This window comes from Lissotriton helveticus, chromosome 3_2, assembly GCF_964261635.1.
Source record: "Lissotriton helveticus chromosome 3_2, aLisHel1.1, whole genome shotgun sequence".
NCBI lineage: Eukaryota > Metazoa > Chordata > Amphibia > Caudata > Salamandridae > Lissotriton > Lissotriton helveticus.
This window is the reverse complement of record NC_136062.1, coordinates 127664391-127683997: the sequence shown is the minus strand read 5'-3', so window position 1 is coordinate 127683997 and position 19607 is coordinate 127664391. Positions and strand designations below refer to the sequence as shown.

The following is a 19607-nucleotide window of genomic DNA, read 5'->3' as shown; positions in this document are numbered from 1 at the left end:
TGGCATCACTCTCACATCCTGCTTAACCGCATGCGCGCTGCGGCTATTTTTGCGCTCCGCGGCTTTTTTCCAAAAGCCGCGTTACATGACGAGCTCAGCTCGTCATCAGCGTGCGAGCGGCGCAACTGATGACGAGCTGAGCTCGTCATCAGCGCCGAAGGGGTTAAAAGAAAGCTTCCTGGACAGAAAGGGTAATCATTCTATGAACCGTTCCTGAGCTGGATGGCGGAGATCCTTGTGGGACTGCTCAATATACCTAAGAGCATGTAGTGTCTTATCAAATTATGCTGAATAAACCAGGACCTGCGATCAAGGCAGTTGTGAGCCAATCAAGGCTTCGCTGGAGGGCATTGCGAGACGATCATGACCTCATGCTGTACCCACATACTCTTTGTTCTAATTTGGAGGTGTTTTTCGCTGCAGTGGGGTTAATATCTGGGAGCCCACTGAGGGTGCTCAAATGTGACTGTGCTGCTTTGCCAGTACATTATACACTCTGATGAAGTGAAGATGTACATCATGTGCTCTCCCACCTATCAGAAGGCTCCATAAAGAATTAATGAATGAGCTAAAGCAGCAGAGCTTCTAATGAGTGTCCCAGATGCTCCACCTCTGAGAAGGGGTCACTGACTCGAGGTAAAATCTGCAACTGGGGTTCTTCTCTCCCTTTAGCTGTTGAGGAGTTTCTTTGCTCTAGGACTTGTCGATACTTTTAAAGTTTGGAGCACGATGTGCGAAACCATTCATAGCTTTTATCCACAAAGGGTAACAAAGTCAAATTTGCATTCTTTTTTCCCCACGTGTTGAGTTTATGAGAAAAATGTGGACTGCTGAAAATGTGTGCTTGGTTTTCTAAAAAGGGCATCACCAAAACATTTGGTGAACTACTATTACCATCTTTCCAGTTTTCAGGAACAAGCAGCGTTATTAAAAATGACCAGAGTGTTCGCACTTTTTAAGTGGTAGACCATTTTTGCTAGTTTTTGTAGTTTCAACCTACTTGCAGTTTGTGGTGGAAACTGGGGTGAAGCCCGTGGATGAACCAAAAGAGCTATACATTTCTCAAAACTAGACAAAATTCTGAATTGAGCAAGAGGCTATTTGTGTAAAATACTCATAGTTTCTCCAAGAAAACTAATAGTTAAAATCCAAAATAATGTTAAAAGAAATAAGAAAAAACAGAAATGGCTACTGTTTTTATCTGTAACTGTTTTGCACTGATGGTCATTGTACAAATGCAATATTCTATTACATCAGTCAAACCCTTGTGGTTGCAGACAGGTGTTAACTGCTTGTCCAAAACCAAAAGATTGCCACAGCCAAGATGCAGCTTATAATTATTTTTCATTATGACCACCATGCAGCAATTCATTCAGTAAAATCTAATGAATGAAAAATGGGTTTAAAGGAACCCTATGCTTTTCTGAAATGTGGCCTAGATACGGAGTTTAGGAATAGTGGTTATTTGACCAACTCTGAATTTAGGGTTACCCATACCATCATGTGATTCAGAGGTCATTTTGAAAAATATGTTCTTTCTTGCACACAGACTTACATTTGGAACCCAAAAAAGTGGAGAAATTCACCAGATAACAAATCCTTAACTATTCGGTTATCTCACTGCTCCCGATTAAATGGTATCCAACTTGTGTGGGTGTGACCATTACTTGCAAAAGGAAAGCCCTCAAAACACAACTGTTACAAATGGGGGACTCTAGTTGGCAAGGATTTGCACCTTTGTCCAAGTAGGGACCCTTCTGCCTAGTTAGGATAAGGGAGTTACACTCCAGAAATAACCCCTGCTTACCCCCTTGGTAGCATGGCACGAGCAGCCAGGCTTATCTTAGAGGCAGTGTGTAAAGCACTTGCACATAACCAACAGTAATACAGTGCAAGCACTACAAAAGGACACCATACCAGTTTAGAAAAATATCCAATATTTTTGTATACTTAAGACAAGACCAAAAACAATAAAAATCCAAAACACAATACTTAAAAATCTTCAGTTGTCAAAATATGCTTGAAAAACAGTTCCTTGATGTCGATAGCTCCGTCCGGGGCTATCACGGCGTCATGAGCAAACATATCCAAACAGTTCTGGCTGACCGCGGTGTCGCGGGCCAGCTACGGTGTCGGGAAGACCTGCAAACAGTACCTCTTAGAATTGCATGGTGTCGGCGACCTCTCGCGGAGCTTCCCGAAAGAAAAGCGTCTGCAGGCGTCTGATCCGGAGGTCGGTGCAGGAGTCGTCGGGGCCCTCAAAGTCACACACGTTGCAGAACGAACTCATCTCAGTTGAAGTCAGGAGCGATGGCGTCAGCAGGCGTCGGGTGCTGCGGTGCGAAGTGCAGCGGCGCCGCATGCAGTGCCCTCAGGTTGCAGTGTGAGCAGCAGCGCGGTGGTGGCATCAGATGGCATCGTCGGTGAGACCAGGGTTGCAGAGCGAAGTGAATACGATGCTCGTCGCGGTGCCGGCAGGTCGAGGTGCAAGCAGCGGCACAGTCATTACTGAAGCGCTGTTGTCAGTTGACGAACTGGAGTCAATAGCACCAGCGTTCTAGGCCAAGGCTGCGATGCGGGATGAGGGCGATGCATCGTGTAACTTTACGGAGTGTGCCCTCGAACGACGGTTCAAGCAGCGGTGTAGATTTCGAGGTGGAGTGTCGTTGTCGGGGATACCAAGGCGCCGTCGTGAAGCAAGGTGGGGAGAGGGGTTGGCCTAACGGCTAAGGCGCTCGACCTCGGACCTGGGGATCTGGGTTCGAGTCTCGGTAAGTACGCCAAAAAACCCCTGTGATTCTGGGCAAATCACTTAATCTCCCCATGCCTAAAAAAAAAATGAAAGTGTGTCCTCATGTAACGTAACTGGTGCTATGTAAAGCGCTCTGATAACTGATTCGGTTCGAGTTCGCGCTATATAAAACTCTGCAAAAAAAAAAAAAAAAAAAGGTGGTGCAGAGTGCAGTGCTAACAGGTCGCGGTGCGAGCAGCCGCTCGGTGGCGGCATCAGCAGGCGTAGTCAGTGAGACCAGGGTAGCGGTGCAGTGTTGCGGCGGTGCCCTCTGCAGTGCTTTCAGGAAACAGAGTCGGCAGCGGCATCGTAGACGGTGTTGGGTTGATTTTTCTTCTGTTGCAGCACAAAACACACAGTTTCCAGTGCTGGGGGCAGAAGAGCTTGAAGTCTTTGCTATTCCGGAGACTTCTTAAACAGGGGGCAAGCTCTACCTCCCTTGGAGGCCTTGGAGAAACACACAAAAGTAGATTTGCAGAAAGTTCAGTCCAGTGCTTTCACTTCCCAAGACAGAAGCAGCCACTGCAGGCCAACACAGCAAAGCACACAGCAATATGGTAGTTCCTCGTCACAGCTTCTCCAGCTCTTCTTCTTGGCAGTTGTCTTGGTTCAAAAGAGTTCTAAAGTTCAGGGGTCTGGGCCCCAATATTTATATCCCAATATCCTTTGATCTCTTAGGCAGAGAGTGTCAGTGGCTAGCCAAAACAGGTTCTGGTGTGGCTTCCTGGTAGGAGGTGGAGACGGCATTGTCAGAGGCAGACCTGGCCCATTCAGGTGCAAGGAAATCTTCTCCCCCTACTCTAAATGCAGCCCAGGTCTATTCAGCTTTTTCCTGACCCAGCTAGACTATCGGGAGCCACTCCTGCTCCCCAGCCCGTTATCCAAAACCCAAAGAGTCAATCCACCAACCGAGTAGAGGCACACTGGATTGTAAGGCAAGAAAATACCTACTTTCTAAAAGTGGTACTTTCAAACACAGAATGTAGAAATTACCTTCACTAAAATATGCATCTTTAGATTCCGAGTTCAGGCATACTAGACTTCATTTTCTACATAGTTCCCAGGGCTAGTTATGTTTATAAGATGTTATAAACAAACTCCCCATTCTATCCTATGGGGAACAGGTAGCCTTGCAATAGTTAAAAACTAAATTGGCAGTAATTCGCTATCAGGACATGCCACACACACCAGGGCATATCCTACCTTTCACATACCCTGCACCCTGCCCACAGGGGTTCCTCGGGCCTACCTTTAGGGGTGACTGACATGTAAGAAAAGGGAAGGTTAGGGCCTGGCAAGTGGGTGCACTTGCCAAGTCAACATGGCTGTACCAGACTGAATACAGGCTCTGCAATGGCAGGCCGGAGTTACATTTACAGGCTGTTTGGGTGGGTGGCACAATCCAGTGTTGCAGCCCACCAACAGCATTTGATTTACAGGCCCTGGCACATGCAGTGCACTTTACTAGGGACTGACACATAAATCAAACAGGCCAATCATGGAAACACCAATCCAAAATACATTTTACCACAGGAGAACTTGCACTTTACCACTGATCACCAGTGAGAAAGGTGCGCAGAAACACTAAGCAAGCACAAACAGAGTCAAAACCGGGAAGTTAGAAAGCAAAAACTCAGGGGAAACACGCCAAAAGATGGCAAGTCTAACACATGTCCCCTCCAGCTGAAAGTAGGGAGAACTACCCACCCTTCTGGGAGTTCTCTTCACTAAGGCGAAAGAACCTGGACAGACCATCTGCATTGGCGTGTTCTGTGCCAGGATGGTGTTCCACTATAAAGCCCATTCCCTGTAGGGAGATGGACCACCTCAGCAGTTTTGGATTCTCACCACTTATTTGCATTAACCATCTGAGGGGCCTGTGGTCTGTCTGAACCCGGAAGTGAGGTCTAAACAGGCAGGGCCTCAGCTTCTTCAGTGCCCAGACCACAGCAAAAGCTTCCCTTGCTACGGCACTCCACCTCTGTTCCCTGGGGAGTAGTCTCCTTCTAAGGAAGACTACAAGCTGGTCTAGCACCTCTTCGTTCAGTTGTGAGAGCACCGCTCCCACACCATGCTCTGAAGAGTCAGTCTGCACGACAAAGTCGGATGCCTTGAGCACTGGTGCCTTGAGCACTGGTGCCGTGCACATGGCGGCCATCAGAGCATCAAAAGCCTTCTGGCAGGACTCAGCCAGATCACCTTCTTCGGAAGTCAGCTCTGTCAAGGGGGCAACAATGGTGCCATAGCCCTTTACAGACCTCCTGTAGTACTCGGTGAGACCTAAGAAGGCTCTCACCTCTGTCTGGGTCTTGGGGGGTCCCAAGCCAGAATGGTGTCAATCTTGGGCTGTAGGGGCGCTACCAGGCAGGTTCCTACCTGGTGTCCCAAGTACACCACAAAACCCTGCCGGATCTGGCACTTACTGTCCTTGATAGTGAGGCCTGACCTCTGCAGTGCCCCCAACACTTCCCTGAAGTGCTGCGAGTGTTCTTCCCAGCTGGAACTGAATACTGCAATGTCATCCAGGTATGCAGCACTGAAACCCTTCAGTCCAGCCAACACCTGGTTCACCAACCTCTGAAAGGTGGCAGGGGTATTCTTCAACCCAAAGGGCATCATCCGGAACTGGTAATGTCCTTCTGGGGTTGAGAATGCTAGACTCTTTGGCCGCATCGGTTAAGGCTATCTGCCAGTACCCAGACATTAAATCAAAAGTGCTGAGGAACTTGGCAGCTCCCAACTGACCAATGAGCTCATCCGCTCTGGAGATGGGGTGCACGTCAGTCCTGGTGATGGCATTGAGCCCACGGTAGTCCACTCAAAACCGCAGTTCTGGAGGGGCACCGGGTGCAGTAGCCTTTGAGACCAAGACCACTAGGCTGGCCCTAGGACTGTTGGAGGGCTCAATCACCTCTACCGCTAACATCTTGGAGACCTATTTTTTGATGCTGGCCCTGACCTGGTCAGTCAACCTGTAAATCTTGTGCTTCACAGGAGGGCTGTCACCGCTGTCCTTGTCATGGGTACACCAGTGAGTAACACCTGGGGTCAGAGCGAACAGTGGGGCAACCTGACCCAGCAACTGGTGATAGTAGCTCTGCTGCTATGGGGTCAGATATGGGGAGATGATCACACCTTCCACTGACCCATCGTGCTCCTTGGTACACAGGAGGTCAGGTAGAGGTTCACTCTCCTCTTCCACCCTATCATCTGTCGCCAAGAGCATGCTCACTTCGGACCTATCGAAGTGGGGCTTGAGGCAGTTCACGTGGAGGACCCTCAAAGGGTTCCTTGTAGTCTGCAAATTCACCAGGTAAGTGACATCACTTTGGCGCTCCACCACCTCACCTGTTTTATGTAACAGGGAAACTAGAGTATTCTCAGAAATTCCTGTAATTAAGGAATTAAATACAGTTTTGAGTAATACGAATGCACTGTATATGGGAGAGATATTCCTTATTACTAAAACCTTAGACATAGAATATGCTTATAAGAATAACTTGCGTTACGGGTAAAGGGTATACCCATTAAAGTCACTGGGACCTGGGTGAAATACGGTACATGAAGAGAGGGGTCCCAGCACACAATATAATTAAAAAAACAGAAATAATGGAAATCTACTGTTATTTAATCACAATGTGCCCATAGGTACAATAAATCGCAAAAACATTCCATCATATATTGAAAAACATTGGTACTCCAAGGAGTAAGGGAGAAGCAAAGAAGTGCGTGAAAAGACGTGCTGAGATGTTGTGTGTAGGAAGAAAGCCTACTATAGGTTGCCTGCACATTGGTATGGAATGTGTTATTTTGCTATTGTCTTTCCGAAAGTATACCACATTGACCGAAGTAGTCATAAACTGAACGAAATAAAGCAGGGAATTACACGTAACCAAAGAGCAAGTTTTTCAGAAATAGTGGTTGATATTTTTGGTGCATAGATACCCTCAGTTGGAGTCGTTCTGAATTCACACAAAATTCGAAAATTGTCCACAGTAGTTGATTGTTTATCTACAGATACTACTGGTGGGGTCTTGATGATTGACAGAGAAATGGTTGCAATCAGGCCAATTGTTTTACAAAATCGACTTGCCCTGATATCCTATTGGCAAAAGAGGGTGGAGTCTGTTGTATGATGAAGGTTTAACATTGCTGCACATATATCCCTGAGAAGAGTAAAGTAATTGAGGGATATATAAAGAATATTACGAAAGTACATGACTTTTTGACCCAACTGGAGGTTGATGATGTTTGGGAGAGACTTGGTACGAGTTTCACCTCTGTATGTAAATGGTTTTCTACCCTTGGAAGTAGTTTATTTGGAAAAATAATAATGGCAATAGTTTCAGTTGCTATGGAAGTCCTAGTAATAATAACAGCATATAAGTGTTGTAAGTGTAAAAGTGGGAGAGAAGAAGTAACAGAATCAACGAATAGCAAGAAAGAAAAAAAGAAGAGAGAATTATAGGAAATGAAAGGAGAGCGCTATGAAAATTTAGATGAGGGTGCCATAAAAATAGAGAAGAATGCAGAGTTTTAAAATGAATTAAGATGGCACTCTGTATGGTAGATATTTTATGATGGCTCCTAAAGCCTTCAGAGGGGAATTGGTGGAGCAGGGTTTCGCAAAAATTAACCCTGCTCGAATTGATACCCCATAATACGTACTAACAAACAGTAGTTGTAGATAAATTAACGTACACCCAACATGGGAACTGCTTTGTGCATGCCTGAACTAACACATAAATAAATAATATTGTAATAACCTTTGTGCTTTGTAAGAAACACAAAGAAGTTGCATGAATAGGCCGCATGTGCATCAGTGTTCTGCATGTTGCATCCTGCTTTGGAATAATTATTAATGCCGCTTTTGCACAAAGCTTATGCTAGGTAACATTATGGGGAATAGTGAAAGGTGGGTGGTAAACAGTGACGGTTTCTTTATCACATAATTAATAAATGTTCATTTTTCATTTACTTTAGTGTGCTAAATGAAGCAAACATATTTTAAACTTAGCTAAAGTGGAAGGGAGAAGTTTCAAGGAGTGAGTCTGCGCTGTCAGAAGCAAGACAAAATGTGCCATACAACTCAGATGACATGAGAGGGGTGAAGGCCAGAACAGTGGACAACTGCCAATAGAAGTCCAAGTCGTGGGACCGGAGACACATTCTACGGCTGATGCTAAGAAAGAATAAAATGTTAAAAATTGTATCACATGAAGGGAACGTGAGAACGAACTAAGACCCAAAACCCTGGGAATTAACACAGAACAAAGAATTAGTTGAATTAAAGGTGGAGTCATAGTGTTGTGACAACACCACCTCCCAAGCCCACCAATCCCTTTGCGAGTTGATAATAGGTTGAAACGATTGTGGGATGGACATATCAATTTCAGGGTATAATTGGGGTGTATTTAGGGGTGTGGTGGGAGCTTAGGCTGACCGGAGAGATGCGTCGCTATCCGTCGGTTTACAGAAAGGCTGAGCTGTTACTGACCGGTCCTGTTCCTTTCCTTATACCCTTAGTTCCCTGATTCTATTTCAGGGAACCCCCACCATCTCCTAGGCTGAGGGGGTGGTTTTCCTACAGACCGATAGGTTTGTATTTAGCCTAACTCCTTCCAGAAATTTTACTTATAGATGTATTTTGTCTCTGAAACGTTTGTCTCTCCACCTATCCACTCCGTCAATGATGTATTGATATGTATTATTTAGATGAAACTGTTGTCTCTTCATCTATTCCGTCCGTTAGGTGTATTGAGTTTGGCATACATTTTTACCTAAACTTTTGTCTCTTACCCTATCCACTTCAAATTAAGTAATGACTTTATGCAATGTAGGATGGGTTTGTATTTCATATATAATTTCTCCTTTTGTGAGATTCAGTGTTTGTAATTTGTGACCAAATGCAATTTAGCATCATCCTTAAATATTTGAGTTAAATTCATTAGTAACCTTACCGAGAGTCTGCGATTATTTTAATTAACTAACTGGTTGTTAAGTTAGTGGTAATCATTGCCATCAACTATTCAACTAATTGGTCCATAGACCAAATAGAAGTAAAGTTGATATTAAAGATTAGTCATGAAAAATAGACTCATTTGAATCTAAAAAAGGAAGGAATTGTTTGAACGTATGAACAAATTGAAACCAGGGCATAAGGGATTCTGGGTGAATCTGTATGGGCCATTGTAGTGTGATGTTATTCCATTATTGATCCCTGATCAATTATTGGTATTGGCGCTGGATCATACTTGTGCGCTAAAGGCCAGAAATAATACAAATATATGTGTTTTTTTAAATCTTTGAGCCTCATTTTGGCTGCTGCAAGTGAAGGCACATTAACAGCAGAAACAATGATTCCTGTGGAATAGTACAACAATGTATGCTGGTATGGGTGTGCAGAATCGCAATGGAAAGGGTTAGGTTGACATCAAAATGAGAAGAGACCGCATACACCTTTGTTTCTTATTTTTAACAACTGTTTTTTAATAATGAAGGTTTAAGCAAATATTTACAAAAAGTGATACAACAATAGTGTGTGGTGTCCCCTGTGAAAATGGAACCTAAAAGATCAGTGACATGTTTGTCACATATGCGCTTGGTTGCCAAAGTTTCATAAAGTCGACCATCTCAAATTATACACAGTAAGAACAGAGTCTATATACAATGATAAGCGATGGGTAATGGTTCGCTTTAGTTATTTTGTCGACAACGTTTCGACCCTTTGTGCAATGTAGAGTCTCTTCAGGACCTAAGAATGTAGGGACATCTGAGAGAATGATTGCGCAGCCGCGTGATGTATGTGTGCCACAGGCAAGTGAAAAAGAAAAAAGGGAATACTCACAAGGGACTCAGCCGGGTGCCCAATGTGAGGGCTGGCACAGCACGTTGAGTAAGTAGATGCGTAGTAAAATGATTTCCTGAACTGGATTCAAGCTAGCCTACAGGTAATTTTGAAATCCATCTGACTGTAGGGGGCCAGAGAAGTTAGAGGGCTAGAAGACTAAGTAGTGAAGTGGAAATTAATCTTGAAAGATTTATACCGCTTACACTGGATATAAAATGTGGTAGCAGAGGATAGTTCTGCCTAGAGAAGTGAGGTTTTAGGGTGCAAACAAAAAACACAATATAATTATTGTTAAGGAAGAGCCCAAGATTTTGCCTCGGCAAAGAGAAGGATTGATGAAATGCTGATGAAGTATTTGTCCTGATGAATTCACCGTGTAGCATTGAAGGAGTGAGAATACCGATAGAGATGTGCGTTGCAGATGTTTTTTTCTAAGATTGCCGTTTTTGAAATGGCTTTGTGTTATGGAGCGGAGCGAAGTGGTTAGCGTCCAGGTTAAAGTCCATGAATGATCAATGCAAAGCTGAAGTTGTAAGCCAACATCTCGTGGCCTAAGATCCCGAGATATAACCTATGTGTTGTCTCAGTGTAGAACACACTTGAGTAAGTTGTCTGCTGTTTTGTGGTGTTAGTCATTTTTTTTTTAAACAGTTCTTTATTTAGTACATTTTTTGCATTAGTCCCTTCCCAACTTTAGTCCCTCCCCACCCATGCCCAGCCAGCTTATACATTTTTTGATCAAGAATTTCATTACGAAAACAAATATATACACTTATTTCACTAGTTCTTGCTAAATACGATAACATATGATGAATGACATACTAGCACATTGTTAAAGAAAGAGGGAGAGGAAAAGAAGAAAAAAAGAAAAAAAAAAAAAAAAAAGTAGCTAGATTATTAGATCAATAAATTATAAAAGTTAGGGATATTTATATTCTATTTCCATACTCATTCGTTTGCAAGTTATTAAGTCATGTTATTTTCACACGATGTATAAGTTACTTGCTGCCTATCGTTATTTTGCAGCCAATTAATTAGGGGGCCCCAAATCTCGAGACCCCTTTTTTTCTTATGTATCCCCTTCCTCCTGTATATAGCTATTTCTAGGCTATAGCTAGCTAGAAGTCTTGACCGCCACTGTTGGAATAGCGGAGGCGTTGGATCCAGCCATCCAGTTGCCAGACAGATCCTAAAGATGGCCATAGATATGGATATCAAGCCCTGTGTTTCCCTGGATCTTAGACCTTGTTCTAATCCCAACATTATTTCTGTTGTCGTGATAACGATTGGACTTTGAAAAATTTCAGAAAGAAATTTAGAAATTTCTGATCTGATAATAGTTAGTGAGTGGCATGTGGCAAATATATGTACTATATCGGCGGCATGTGTAGCACATTTTGGACAATTCGTACCTTTACCCATACTCCATTTGGCAATCTGAGACGGTGTGTAATATAGTTGAAAGAGTCTTATAATATTGAGCCTGTAATTTCGTAGATATTAGTGATGTTTGAGAGAGTTGAAATGCTGATTGTACGCCGTCTATAGTGATATTTAGTTTATTTTGCCATTTGAGACTATGTCTATCCAGATCATCTGGTAGCAGTGAGATTAAAGTTTTATAAATATCTCCTATTTTAATCGGAGTCTTGCCTATAATATCTTCTATAATCGGGACTTTATGAAACTCGGCCCTGCCTCCCCCTTTTTTTATTATGAAATCTCTAATTTGGAGGTATTTAAAAAAATCCCTATGTTCAAGCCCAAATTCCATGTTTAGTTCCTCAAAAGATTTAATGGCCAATGGTGAAAAAAATACCCCCAAATGTGTAATTCCAGTATTGATCCATCTGATCGTGCATGTATCATGAAATATTCCTGGAAGGTTATGATTTCGGATGAGACTAGTGTAATGAGAGTATCTGCCTATTCCTAGTAATTTACGGATGTTAGACCAAGCGCTGTAGATACCTAACAGTGTTTTAAATCGAACTTTTTTGAAGTGATTGTCGTATGTTAGTCGCCATAAATGGTCACTAGTTTCTGCTCCCAGAATAAGTCTGCAAGGAGAAGGGACGTCCCCTTCAATAATCGGAGAATCATCCGACATAAGTAAGCCTTTGCTGTAGCTCAACAATGAAGTCCACCAATATATTTTAAGATTTGGGGCTGCAAGACCCCCTCTCATTCTTGGAAGTGAGATGAGCTTATATGCTCGACGTGTCTTTTGATATCCCCATATGAATCGAGAAAAAAGCGTTTCGATTTGTTTGAATATTAGTGTATCGAAATTTAAACATAGTGCGAAAAAAATATAAAAACTTCGGTAAATAAATCATTTTAATTACATTGCATCTCCCTATAAGAGTTAAATGTAAATTGTTTAGTCTGCTCAAGCTGTCCGATGATTGTTTTAGGAGGGGATCTGTATTGATTTTGACAAGCTCGTCCAAATTAGAGGTGATATTAACGCCGAGATATGTAGCATTTCTGACTATTCTTTCATCGCTTAAGTTTATATTCTTGTTGATTATTATCTGGGTTTTATTTTCGTTTAATTTATATCCAGAGATTTCTCCAAAACGTAAGGCCTCTTCTTCTAACAGCTTTATTGTAACATATGGATTGCTTGTGGTGATCGCGATGTCATCGGCGTAAGCTAATATTTTAGTATTTCCGTTCGGTGTTTTTATTGGTAAAATATTTTGATTACATTCTAGTTTACTGATAAAGGGATCGATGAATATTGCAAATAATAAGGGTGAGCATGGACATCCTTGTCTGGTTCCCCTAGTTATTTTAATCTTGCCCGTCATTCCGCCATTTATCATCACACCTGCTTCTGGTTTATAATATAAACTCTGAATAGCATTGATGAATTGCTCTCCGATTCCACTTTTTATCATGGCTGTCCAAAGATATTGCCAGGAGACCCTATCGAATGCTTTTTCTGCATCCAATAATATAAGTGCCATAGGGTCTCCCGTAATCTCTGTTATATCGAATAGTGTAATCACCCTTTGTACATGATCTGTAGTTGAGCGACCGGGGACGAATCCATGTTGTCGTACCGATACGATTTTATGGATGATCGGGGCTAATCGGGTGGCTAACATCTTAGAATAGATTTTTGAATCGCAGTTGATCAAAGTTATGGGGCGATATGATCCGAGTTCAGTAGGATGCTTGTTTTTTTTGGGGAAGATTACTATTTTTGCCATTGACCAGGATTTTGGTGGTTTTCCAGTTATAAATACTTGAATCATAAGGGCCGTGAGTATTACTTGAAGTGGTTTATAAAATTTTACATAAAATTCGACTGGTATACCGTCCAGTCCTGCGGCTTTCCCCGAAGGCAAGCTGTTGATAGAGAGTAGAATCTCGATCCATTGGGGTATAGCTTCAAGGCTGTCATAATCATTTTGTAAGAATTTAGGTCTCGGTTCTTGGTCTAAGTATGTGTTGATTAGATGTTGATTTTTATCAGTCTCTGTATATAGATTTTGATAGTATGCCTGGAATTCTGTTTTAATTGCTTCTGGGTCTTGCGTTAATAGATTATTTTTATCTTTGATTTCTTTTATAGTATTGATGATATTTTGGTTTCTTGTACGGATAGCTAAATGGTGCCCTACTTGTTCATTTAGTTCGTATGCCTTTTCTTTATTTGAGGTAGCTTTGTCAATATCTCTTGTAGCAAAGATTTCAATTATTCTGTTTTTGGCTATTGACACCTTTTGTAATACACTATCAATGTTTTGACCCGCTACAACAGTTTTTACAAGTTCCTCCTCCGCTTCGGCTAGTTTCTTATTTAATTCAGTTATTGGTTTTTTTTTTTTCTTGTTATATCTTATGGAAAATCGGATTGTTTCACCCCTGATAGCAGCTTTGAGTGTGTCCCAGACCACATCTAAGGATGTACTGCCTATATTATCTTCCAGGAATTCTGGTATCCATTTTTCCATCATTTGGCAGTATTTTTCGTTCATTAATAGTGTCCTTTCAAATGTCCAATTAGCCTGATCTTGCTGTATTCTATCAATATCTATTGTTAAAAGTAAGGGGTTGTGATCCGAAAACACCATAGGGAGTTTTTCCAAGTGGCACTTTGTTATAATAGTATTTGAAACTAGCATATAATCCAATCTTGAGAATGTTTGATGGGGATGTGAAAAATAGGTGTATCCCGTATTTTGGGGGAACTTATATTGCCATAAATCTGTCAATCCCTGTGTTTTACATAGTGTTACAAATTCCCTAAACACCCTAGGCTTCCTACCATTATATTTGAAATTTTGATCATAGGTCCAATCCGACGGTAGGTTTAGATTAAAGTCCCCGCACATAACAATCGGTAGTGGCCAATCGGATAATTTGCTGGTGATAAATTCCAGGAGATCTGGATCGTCAGTAACATATCCATAAATGGAGCATATAGTTATGCGCTTCCCAGCCCCATAAATGCATTCGGCGATCACCCATCACCCGAATTTATCTGCTGCAGTGCGGGGAAATTTAATTTCTTTATTTTAAATTTTTTTTTTTTTTATTTATAGAGCGCGTAGTCACCCATGAGTATCCCAGCGCTAAGATCAATACAACTGAGGTTCAGCAAGGGGGGGGGCCTGGGACGGGATTAGGGGAAGAGGTGTGTTTTCAGTCGCTTCCTGAACCGTAGGTAGTTGGGTTCAGATCTTAAGTCAAGAGGAAGGGTGTTCCAGAGGCGTGCAGTGTGAACCGAGAAGCGCCTTCCACCTGTTCGGGCTTTCTTGATTCTGGGGATGACTGAAATTTTCCTGGTCGGATCGAAGGGATCTGGGGGCTTTATATGGCTTAATGAATTTTTGTAGGCTTGGGGGGCCTTTGTTTTGGAGCAATCTGTGCGCCAGGCAGAGGGCCTTAAATTTCACACGCTCTCTTACCGGGAGCCAATGGAGGCGCTTCAGCGCTGGTTTGGCTGAAGCTCTGACAGATGTGTTAGTAAGGATCCGGGCGGCTGCGTTTTGGACCCTTTGTAATTTGTTCAGAGTAGCCTCCGGCGCTCCTAGATAGATGACGTTACTGAAGTCGAGCCTAGAGAGTATCAGGCCTTGGATCAGCAATTTTTGAGATTTGGGAGGGAGTAGGGGCAGAATCTTTCGCATTGACCTGAGGAGCCCAAAGCAGGTCCCGGCTACCTTTTTTGCTTGTGTTGCAAATGAAAGGTCCTTATCGAGCCAGATACCCAGGCTTTTTACCTCTGGTTTCGGGTCTGGGAGCGGACCTAGAGAGGATGGCCAGATGTTCTGTAGCAAGGAGGGCCCCTTTTGGCCAAGGAGGAGAATATCAGTCTTTGAACCGTTAAGTTTCAAAGAGGATTTGTTCATCCATCCTTGTATCTGCGAAAGACAATTGTACAGATCCGCAGGTTGTTGGCTGGGGTGAGAAAGGGACACCACTAGTTGTGTGTCGTCAGCGTAGCTGACGATGCTCACTCCGAACGGGATAACAACCTCCTCCAATGGGGACATGTAGATATTAAATAAAGTGGGGCTCAGGGAGGAGCCCTGGGGCACGCCACATTGGAGGGGGGTGTCGGAGGAGCGGGTGTTATTCTCCCAAATTTGAAAAGAGCGGTGACTCAGAAAGGACGATAGCCAGGAAAGCGCGGTCCCTTCAACACCTACACTCCTGAGTCGTTGAATTAGGAGCTGGTGGTTGACAGTGTCGAAGGCCGCACTAAGGTCGAGGAGGATCACTGCCACTGATCCTCCTTCGTCCAAAAGTGCTCTGGCCTCCTCCACTGCCATAAGGAGGGCGATGTCAGTGCCCTGTCCAGGGCGGAATCCCGTCTGCGAGCTTTTAAGCCGGTTATTGCTCTCCAAAAATTGTGAAAGTTTCCTGTTCACAAGTTTTTCCGCGATCTTACTCGTTCCCGGGAGGAGGGAGATTGGTCTGTAATTTGCCAGGTCGGCAGGGTCGAGGGAGGTTTTTTTTTAATAATGCTTTGACCACTGCCGCCTTCCAGCTGGGTGGGACAACTCCCTCTTGAAGAGAGGCGTTAATAAGGTGGGTGAGGGGGAGTGCGATCGAGGGTGCGACTTTTTTTAGAATCCGTAAGGGGGCAGGGTCCCTAGGTGATCCGCTTTTAATTATATTCAGCGTATTTTCAACCTCTTCTGTTGTCACTTGTCCCCAAGAGGTGAGACATGGGGGGGGGTCGGCAGATTATTGGATTCTTTTTCCTCGTTTAAATTTGTAGCCGGGATGGAGTCGAGGATTTTTTGAATTTTCTCCTGAAAGAAGTTGGCTAGCTTGTGGCATTTTTCCTTGTCTGCCTTGGGATCTGGTGGGTCTGTCGGTCCGGGGTCGGGGACTTTAAGGAGTTCTTTTAAAATGGTGAATGATTCCTTGCTGGAGCTAGCAGAATGTTCTATTCTTTCTTGAAAGAACAGACTTTTGGTGTTACGAAGGGCGGTTTTATAATTTTGTAGTGCGGTATGGTAGACATCCTTTTTTTCATTGGCTTTATCCTTCCTCCAGGAGCGCTCAGTTCTCTTACATTCGTGTCATAGAGATTTGAGCGCTGGGGTGTACCAGGGAGCAGGGGTCACTCTTTTCGTTTGTTTAAGAGTGGTGGTATTGGGAAGGAGTTTATCCAATGAGGATATGATCCAGGAATTAAATTGTTCGTCGGCCACCACCGGGTCCATGGAGAGCACAGGTGTGGAATCTGAGAGCACACTGGCCCATTCAACTGGTGCAAGCTTATGCCAGCGTCGGTCTGTCACACGGATTTTCGGGGGTTGAGGGGGTGCTGTGACTAGGTGCCAAGAGAAAGGGACTAGGAAGTGATCTGTCCAAGGGAAAGGGATGGGGGGCCCGAGGTAATATCCATGATGTTGGTAAAAACGGGGTCCAATAGGTGCCCCTTACCATGGGTTGGTTCGTTGCTGGTCATTCGGATGTTAAATGACCTAAGGTCCTGAAGGAGATCCGACGCAGAGGAGTCTGTGGGATCGTTAAGGTGAAGGTTCAAATTGCCTACGAGAAGGAAGTTTGAGGCGGCGGATGCTAATTGAGACACCGTATCAGTGAGGGCGTTGAGGAAGTTCCCTGGTGTCCCCGGAGGACGGTAGATCAACAGTCCTGAGAGGGAGTGTACCGGGGAAATTTGAAGGGCAAAGTGGCAGCTTTCACAATCCTCAACATTGGCATTACTGGTCCTACAAACCAGGTGTCCTCTGTAAATGATTGCCAGCCCCCCTCCTCTCTTTTTGGGCCTATGTAGGGTTTGAATGAGATAGCCTGGGGGTAGGGTGCTGACGATATCAGAGTCCGTGCTATCAGAGAGCCAGGTTTCTGTGAGAAACAAAGCATCCAGGCCGTGATCCAGTATCAACAAGTTGATTTCATGCGCGTGCTTAGGGAGGGAGCGGCAGTTAAGGAGGCAGAACTCAAGTCCTGGTTTTCGCGAGCAATGTTCGGCTGGGTTGCATCGTGCACAGTTAATAAAGGATTTACCTTCAGTATTGATGTAGTGGCACTCCTGATTTTTTTCCTGATGGAAGGCCCAGAGCATATCCCTAGTATACACCAGACGATCATGAGGCAAATCCGGCAGAGTACCTGGGCCTGGGTCCGGCTGGGCCCGGACGGGCCCAGACGGGCTTGCCTTAGGCGCGCTGACGGCGCGCCCGCTGCGCCCGTCCGCTGCGCGTCCGGGAGTTGCACATGGTTTTATACAGGAAAAGGGTGGGGGGCGTGGCCTCCGGAAGTGGGCGTGGCCTGTGAACAGGCTCGCTCGCTAATGGTGGTGCTGGCGATTTCTAACCCCGTGGCAGCGTTCAGATCGGCTGCCCGGGTGTTTAAGATACAGAATGAGTGCCCCAACCAGCCTAGCAGGTGAGGAAAAGAGTGAAATTCTTAAAATCAATTCACACACAAAGTTTTAAAATGCAGCGAAATGCAAACAGAGCTCCCGGCTGTGCCTCAGGAGTATGGGATCTGATGCCAGGATAGCAACACCGCGGGTTTTAGTAGCTTGTGTTGTGGCTGTGATCAATGTGTACCCCAAAGTTTGTAATAGTTTTTTTTCCCGTCCTTCTATATGCGTCTCTTGGAGGCAAATGATATTAGCTCCAATTGATCGGAGAGCTATAGCTACATTTTGTCTTTTACGTATATCATTTAATCCACAGATATTAGCGGAAACAATTTTTAGTGTGGCCATCGAAATTTGGTTTTTTTTTCCGAGTATTCTGGCTGTCTAAGTTGTATTTGTGGCCTTGACGAAAAGTTACTAGTATGTGTAATTTTATTAGTAGTTAGTAATGTAAGCTGGGTGAGCCCCGCCCCCTCCCCCCTCCCTCTCCCTTCCTATCCCTCCCCGCTCAGGGTGAGCATGCCCTCCCTCCCCCTTACTTGAGGCGTCTTGGGTCATGGTTCCCCCAAGTGTGTGTGTCTGGGCGGTCCGGTCTTCCCTGCCCTCTCCGAGACCCAGCATCTATACCTTAGATGGCCCAATGTACTAGTATGTAAGTGTTCTTACAAATATACAACTATTTATTCCTACTCTATTTGAGTTCAGTTCAAAAGTATGAAAAAGAGATGGGAAAGCAAAGGGTAGAGAATTACATTATTCGGTTAACATCCACCTCCCGCCCAATTATACTTGAGGGATCATTAAGTCCTTTAGGTTTAACATCATATCGGAGATTTATAGTCTCTGTCTTTAATTACGCTTTAGGATTAGTTGTGATTTTCGGGGAGCAATGAGAGCCAGTCTCGGTAAGTACTTTCAAATATGCCTCTGCCAAAATTTCACTTGTAAAGTTTTTAGTTGATCCCTTATAAATGATTTTTAGACTTGCAGGGTTTTGTAGATATACGGTGGCACCTATTTTTTCAAAAGGGGCAAAAAGTTGTCGCAGCCTCCACCGGCGTTCTACTGTCGCATGAGCAAAGTCGGGGCGTGCGAAGAAGCTGATTCCTTTAAATTCTCTTTTACTAGTTGGTCTGGCAATATCGTAAATAATTTTTCTCAAAAGAAAGTTCCCAAAGTGGACCAGCATAGCTCTTGGGTATTTATTTGCCTTATGTGAATATTTCGGGGCTGTCAGGGGAAAGCGATGAGCCCGTTGAATCTCTCTCTCTAGATCCCACGATTGTATTTCTGGGAGGGCTGTCTTTAAGAGTTCCGATATGAACCCCTTTGGATCGTTTCCTTCTGCTCCTTCTGGAATTCCCAGAATTCGTAGGTTGTTTCTCCTTCCTCTATTTTCCAAGTCTTCCACTTTGGTCATAAGATCGTCGATTATGCCTGACTGTTGCTTTTCCTTAGTTTGTAGATTAAGTACATCTGACTCGAGATTCTCTGTACGAGTTTCAATTGATTTCATTCTGTCCACTATTTCTGAACAAGTATTGTCGATTTTTTGGATGGAGCCCTGTAGTTTTTGAATTGCAACATGATTGCGTTTATTATCTGTTTTCAAATCCGCATGAAAGTGCTTTATAGATTTGAGAACATCACTCAAGGATGTTTCTGAATGGTTTTCTAATCTTATACTATCTTTATCCATGCTTTCGGTTCCTCCTTCTTCGTTGGTCAATTGTTTATGATGGGGTCTCCCATCTAATTTAGGAGTTGAGTTTTTCTTTGTATGTCTTTTCTTAGCCTTGACTTGCTCAGGATTGCTACCCTGATCAGTGGTTTCATCATAGATTGGTCGTTGCGCTCTCCTATATTTTGTCTTCCTTTTATCACCTCTTTTTTCGGGAGTATTGTCTTGCCTTGACTCATTTGTTTCCTTCTCATCGGGGTGGTGTTAGTCATAAGAAGTCAATAACATTTTGGAAAAGGGTTCTCTTTGTGGGTTAGAGGTAAACAGTTGGTATAGTTTCTCTCAGGTGCAAGAGAATAACTATCAATTTGGGTGAAATCCCACTGGCCGATTTTTCATTGAAGTGAATGATTGTAAA

The 19607-nt window shown here is 43.7% G+C and overlaps 1 protein-coding gene across 1 annotated transcript in view; it reads right to left on the bottom strand.

Moving 5' to 3' along the window:
- Window positions 1-19607, bottom strand: part of MTMR10 (myotubularin related protein 10) — a 434430-nt gene that overhangs the window by 388616 nt on the left and 26207 nt on the right. The window lies entirely within an intron of this gene.